The sequence below is a fragment of the Aptenodytes patagonicus genome, chromosome 9, assembly GCF_965638725.1.
Source record: "Aptenodytes patagonicus chromosome 9, bAptPat1.pri.cur, whole genome shotgun sequence".
Classification (NCBI taxonomy): domain Eukaryota; kingdom Metazoa; phylum Chordata; class Aves; order Sphenisciformes; family Spheniscidae; genus Aptenodytes; species Aptenodytes patagonicus.
In genome coordinates this window covers 24,962,903-24,968,902 of record NC_134957.1, presented here as the reverse complement: position 1 = coordinate 24,968,902, position 6,000 = coordinate 24,962,903, and the positions used below count along the sequence as shown (strand labels likewise).

The window sequence follows — 6,000 nt, the reverse complement described above, 5'->3', positions numbered from 1 at the left end:
TTAAGGGCAGAAAACAACACAGATGCAGGTCCCTGCACACCAAAACCGTCCTCCAGCATCTGCAAAAATCTGTCCCTCTCTCACCTTAAGGAGCACCTTAAGGAGCACCAGGAGCCTGGATATATTTTTTCCCTCATGTTTATTTTAAAGAGATGGCTCATTGAACACTCTGGGCAGTCTTCAAATATAAATAACCTGTACATCACGTATCCATGTTACCGAGGAATAAATTGCACTTCTGGGTTCCCCCTCCCTTGCTTCCCTTTGATGTTATTGCCTTGGATACATATATATGTATATGTGCACTTTATACATAACAATGTAACCTCACCCAACAGCCCTTTTACTGTATGGACAACACCAGGACACCCCTCTGCTTTGCTGAACTAGAAAGTAAAAACCCTCATCTAACCTATTTTTCAGCCGTATCTGCCAGTGGAAAAACGAGCATGTTGAAGGACTCGCTGCCGAGGAACCGAGTCTCAACGTGAACATAAGAACGTACATTGTCGCCTGTAACCGAAGAACACGTAACGTGGCGGCGCCCCGTGGGTCTCAGCGCACGCGGGTGCGGGACTGCCGGCTCTTCCCCCACGCGGGGCGAGACGCGGCGGGTGGGTGCGTGGGCGCCCGCCGGTCCAGCTCCGGCCGGCCCGGCCCGGCCCCGCGGCGGCGGCTCCCCCGGCCGAAGGGCGCTGGGGAGGCGGCGCGGCGCGGCGCTGCCCCGGCCGCAGCGGGGTCCTGAGGCCGCCGGCCTCACCTGCGGCGGGGAGGGGCGGCGGGGGAGGCGGGGAGAGGAGGGGAGGGCAGGGCAGGGCAGGGCGGGAGCGAGCGAGCGAGCGCGGCGCCGCCCCCCCCCGCCCCGCGCTCCGCCGCCGCCCGCCGCCGCCGTCTCCCCCGCGCCGCCGCCGCGCCTCCAAGATGACCGGGCAGCGGCGGGGAGGCTGCCGCAGCCCGCTGGTAGGTAGCGGCCTCGGGGGAGCGGGGCGGGTCCCGGCTGGCGCCCGGGCACCGGGGGAGGGGGGTACCGAGCCCGGCGGTGGAGCGCGGGGCCCCGGCGCGGCCCTTCCTGGGTTTCCCGAGGGTTTGCAGCAAGTGGAGGCGGAGTGGGGGGGGCTCCTGCCCTTCCCTTCCCGGGAGCCGGTGCCCGGTGGCGGCTCCCCGCCACCCCCGCTCGGGTTTCCCGGCTGCAAAGTGCGTTTGCGAACCCGCCTCGGCATCTTCCGTCGCTCGGCGGGGAGACCGGGGGGCCCCATCCCCATCCCCACCGTTCCGCGGGGGGGGACGGACAGCTGCAGGGGCGGGCAGCGCGGGGGGCAGCGAGGCACCCCGCGTCCTTCCCGGCCCTTTCTGTTTGCTGGGAACCGTCCTGCTGGGAAGCAGCGATTTATTACCCGGCTGGCCGGCGGGAGAGGGGACTAACTTGCCTTTCCGCGCCATATCAACTCTCCCTGCCAGCTGGTTTAATGACCCAGCAACTCCCCCCCCGCCCGCCCCCCTCTCCAATTTTCCCAGGTATAGCGTGTCGCATCCTTTCTGCCTCTGAGCCCGGTGACATTTTAAATCCCTGCATTTTTTGGTTCCAGGCTCCCGCTGCTGTCAGCAGGGAGCTCCGTGCGGAGCTGCTGCCTTCCAACTGCTCCCGTTTTCCTTCCTAGCAGTGTGGCATGGCTTTAGTCGTGATAAAGTTTAGTTAAATAGAAGTTGAAAGGTAACGGGTTCTTCCGAGACTGGCATCTTCAGGAATTACGCAGGCTTCTTGCAGAGCGAGAGGGAAGAAATGGGCATGTGTAATGTTTCTACTAATGCAAACCCTTCCGTTGCACCAAGAAGCTGGGCAGTATTTCTTGGGATATCGCTCTGGTGTTTTATTGCCTGTGTTCTTACAGATATTATTGCTAGTCTTGAAGCAGAGCATGTTTTGCTCGTGCTGAGAATCTGTTGAGCTGTTAGAAGATGTGCCTTAGTGACACGCAAGAGCTGAATTTCCTTGTCCTCATGCTTTATTTATGTCTTGCCTCCAAAAACGTATCAACCGCATATTTTATTGCTCTAATGTGCACTGCTAAAGATGGTTGTAACGTAGCTCCGGCGGCAAAGCGCTGCTCTGCTGAACGGGTTGTGGAGTTTCTGGAGAGGGCAAATGACTGTTGTTGCTCCATGATTTCCTCAAGTCTTGACATGCTGGGGTGTTAATGGCTCCGGCTCTGCCTGCCCTGCCTGGCTTTCGCCCAGGCCTCCTTGCGCTCTCGAGCGAGCCCTGAAACCTCAACTGAGCCTTTGTTGTTGGAAGGCGGCTTCAAGGAGACCGGCTTTGCTTGAGGAGCTGCTGCAGCCAGACCAAAGCTGGCAGCCGGCACCCGCCGGAGCACTGCGCATCGCGCTGGGCCATTGCTGGCTCCCGGGTGGCATCGGCTCAGCAGCCAGGTTACTGCCAGCCAGCATCTGGCAAAGCTGGGGAGCGCTGCCAACCCATCACCCTGCGTGCATGGGGTCAAGTAGGAGCTTGAGCTGCTCCTTGACCCTTATAATATCAGCGGTGCCCTTCCTTCCTTACCTCCCCCTGCTCCGGTGAGGCGGTGGTGCTCAGCGGCACTCTGTGCTGGAGGGGGGCCGTGGCGGAGCTGCCTGCAGAGGGGTGGGTGGCAGGCTGCGGGCAGAGCCCTCTGGCTTCTGCAGGTGCTGTGGGCTCTGCGTTGTGGTTGTTGCTGCTGTGTTTTGCCTGCTAGGAGCACACTTGAAACTCCTCGCTTGGCTCTTGCCCCTAACGAAGGGGTAATAAAACTAGTCACGAGATGGGGGGGGAGGCTGGCCGTGGTGGTTCGCCCCGGGCAGCGGTGTTGCAATACCCTCGGACCCAAGGGGTTATTCCTCAAGGATGCTCCTGGGAAAAGACAGCGAGTGGGATAGAAATATGAGGAGGAAGAATGAACGTCAGCAACAGAAGCGGTTGCCTCGATTCAGGCAGGTGGTGTTATTGCTACAGAGCCCTGGGTGTGCCGGCTGCTTCACAAGTGATTAGAGACAGGTCTGTGCCCTGCGGAGCCTTTTGCGGCATCGGGTGAAAGTCGTGCGAGCGTGCAGCCAGGGTCCTGAGAGTTGTGCTGCCTGTTTTGTAAACGTTGCTTCAGAAAAAGAAATTAAGCTGCAGTGGGTGATAAATTCTCTCCCTTGAAGCGTGTGCTTGCAGGCAGGCTGCACTCCAGTGGCCTCGTTGGCACAGACACAGCTTGGGGGGTGATGTGCTAACAGTTTGTATGTCATTGCATATATATATATGTGTTTGTAAGCAGGGTGGGATCATCCTTGAGACCATGTGAGATGGATGTATGACTTATTTTTAAAATCAGGGTTGTCTTGTCCCTTGATCATTTCCTCTAGGGATGGGGAGGCATGTTTCCAAACCTGCACTTGGATTTTTCATCCAGAATCCCCTGGATTTTGGCTCTGAGTGGGTCTCTGTGCAGTCAGTGGTTGGGGCCACTGGACTGTCTGAAGTAGAGGGTGGGGGAGTTTTGAGCCTGTTATCTCTCAGGTCAGCTCCTGACTTCTGGGAGTCGTCACATCTTGGAGGCTGGTTGCTGGAGAGACTGTGGCTCTCAGCTGTCCCATCGGAGATGCTGGAACTAGGACTTTCCCTGCAGGCTGCACAGCTAGTTCTTTAAACAAAGCTAATAAGCGGTGTGATTACTTTGTACCTCTGGAGGGTGTTACTGCTTCTGATAACATACCCACCTTCACTCGCTTGAAATCTCTCTTAGGCTGGTGCTCCCCTCTTCGGTGAGAGCTAGCAGAGTATTTCAGGAGGGTTTGTGGCTGCAGAGGATGCTCCCCTGAGCATCCTCCTCAGGAGGGACAAACAGCCTTGGGGGAGGTTTGGGGTCAGGGTCTCGTCTCCTTGCCAGGGCTTGAACCTGTGCTGCTGCTTTTGCTTGTTTTTAATGTTCTTCCTGTGGAAAACTAGTGCATGTTGCAGCTTAATGAGTGCCTGTCTTTACTGTCATCTTTCGCAAATGAACAACTCTGTTAGCCTCTCCGATTAACGAGAGGACGTGGTGGGGAAGCTGATGACTGGTTTCCCTCGGCTGCTTCTTCTAGTGCGATCGCTTGCTGGTGCAGAGCCTGGGGTCCCGAAAATGCCAGGGCAGGGAGGTCACTGGTGGGGAGAATGGGGCGTCTGTGTGCTGCTGAAAGCTGCCTTGTGCCGTGCGAGGGCGGCACGGCCCCGACAGTGGCTGCTGGCGGGGCTCTGGCAGCCTGAGCGGCGCTGGGGAGGGAGCGTCTCGCCCCTCGGATCCTGTGCCGCCTTCCTGTTTTCTTACGCGCGGCCGCTAGAAAACATCATGTTAGCTCTTTTTGCCAGTGGCCCAGGACTTGCCTCTCGTCTGCTGCGTGCGGAGAGGGGGACAGTGCTGAGCCCCAAGCCTGCGGCTTGCGTCGTCCTTGGAGGTGACACGGGGTTAGAGCTGGGCATGCTGCAGCCTCAGCTTTGTGGGGTGGAGGCGGTGGGGTCCTGCCAGCATCAGTGAGATGTGCAGCACTTGGTGGCTTTGGCATCTGCCCTCTCCCCCCCCCCGCTCCTCATCCCAGCCCCAAGCAGGCTGGGAGCACCACCAGCGGCAGAATAGCTCCTTTTGTGCCTCTGGACACGCTGGCCTTTCTCAGGAAATAGCTTATTGTATTCGCTGGCAGAGCCAGGCTCCGTCATTGCCTCCGCTCACTGCCTCCACTCTGTCCCTGCGCGTGGGCTGCCCTCAGCCCTGCCTGCTGTGGGCAGCGCCAGGCCCTAGGTCCAAGAGGGTCCTGTGGCTGGCAGGCAGTGGCTAGGAAGGGGACATCCTTGCCGTTGCTCAGCCGGGGCTCCCGACTCGCTGCTGGGGGGAGGAAGGCAGCCCCCCCTGCCCCGGCAATGCCCACCAGCACAGCGAGGAGAGGAGTGGGGTGCAGCCCCTCAGGACCACCTCAGTGTGGGGACAGGGTTTGGTGATGAAAAGCTTGGCGTGCCCGGCTGCCCCTCGCCTGCTGGGTTGAAGCTCTTTACCCCGCACAGCCAGGCTGTGCTGCACCCCTTTGCTCTGTGCTGGGTAACAGCCTGCCCCACGGGGCTGGGGTGCCCCCAGACCTGGCGTGGGGGGTCAGGCATGCCTGCATGTGAATTTGGACCTCTTTTTGTCTTCTCTCTGTGCCTTCTTTCAACTCTGTGGTGCCAGTCTGCCTTCGTGCAGCTTGCTCATCCCCACTGTCACAGGCTGGGCTTGGCTTCCTCCCCCAGCAAACAAACCTGACGTGCCTCCAGGCACTGGAAGGGCAGGGGACATCCCTCTGCCACCCCTTTCCCCTGCTTCTCTTTTGCCTTTGGAGTCCTTCTCACAGCCGGGCTCAAGCTGTCATCCTCTCATGTCATCTCCCCTGGCAGTGTCCCCCTTTCCCTCCCCCCGTGATGTCCCCTTCTTCTGTGCAGGGGTGTTCATAGGGGATGCAGGCTGTCCCAAATGTCACCCAGTGTCACACCAGTGGCCGCTGCGAGAGCCCAGGACCAGGGAGGGGGCGCTGCACCATCGCAGGTGCCATCATTTCTCCCCATCACCCAGGTGCCATGGGAAAAGCCTGGTGTGCTCTGCGGCTCCAAGGCTGCTCCCTGCCTCAGCCAGGGCTGCCCTGGGATGGTCCAGGCACGTTTTGTGCTGTGCTGAACAAGGGGAGTCTTTTAAATTGAAGTGGAAATGGCTTGTGGGATTCAGAGGGTGTTTCCTGCTGAAAACCGTGTTTATTATTTAAAACTGTGCTGGCTGGGATGGGTCCAAGCGGAGGAGTGTGCTCGGTAGCCTGCTGCAAGCAACCTGGCCTGATATGTGGACGCCTGCTCTTCCCTGGCTGGGTATTGGCAGCTGGTTTTGTTTCCTTTTGGGCATTTCCCGTGGGATTTCCGCACTTCGAAAGGAAGAGGGTGCGGATGGGATCTGGTTCGAATGTGGTCTTCAGCCAGAGTGCCCTGTGGAT

General features: G+C 59.1%; 1 protein-coding gene across 1 annotated transcript in view; it reads left to right on the top strand.

Annotated features, from left to right (window-relative positions):
• Positions 1-903: 903 nt before the first annotated feature.
• MID2 (midline 2) overlaps positions 904-6,000 on the top strand; it is a 118,412-nt gene continuing 113,315 nt past the window's right edge. The window contains exon 1 of the mRNA XM_076347570.1: positions 904-960. The gene's annotated coding sequence lies outside the window, so the exon portion shown is untranslated. The remainder of the gene's footprint in view (positions 961-6,000) is intronic.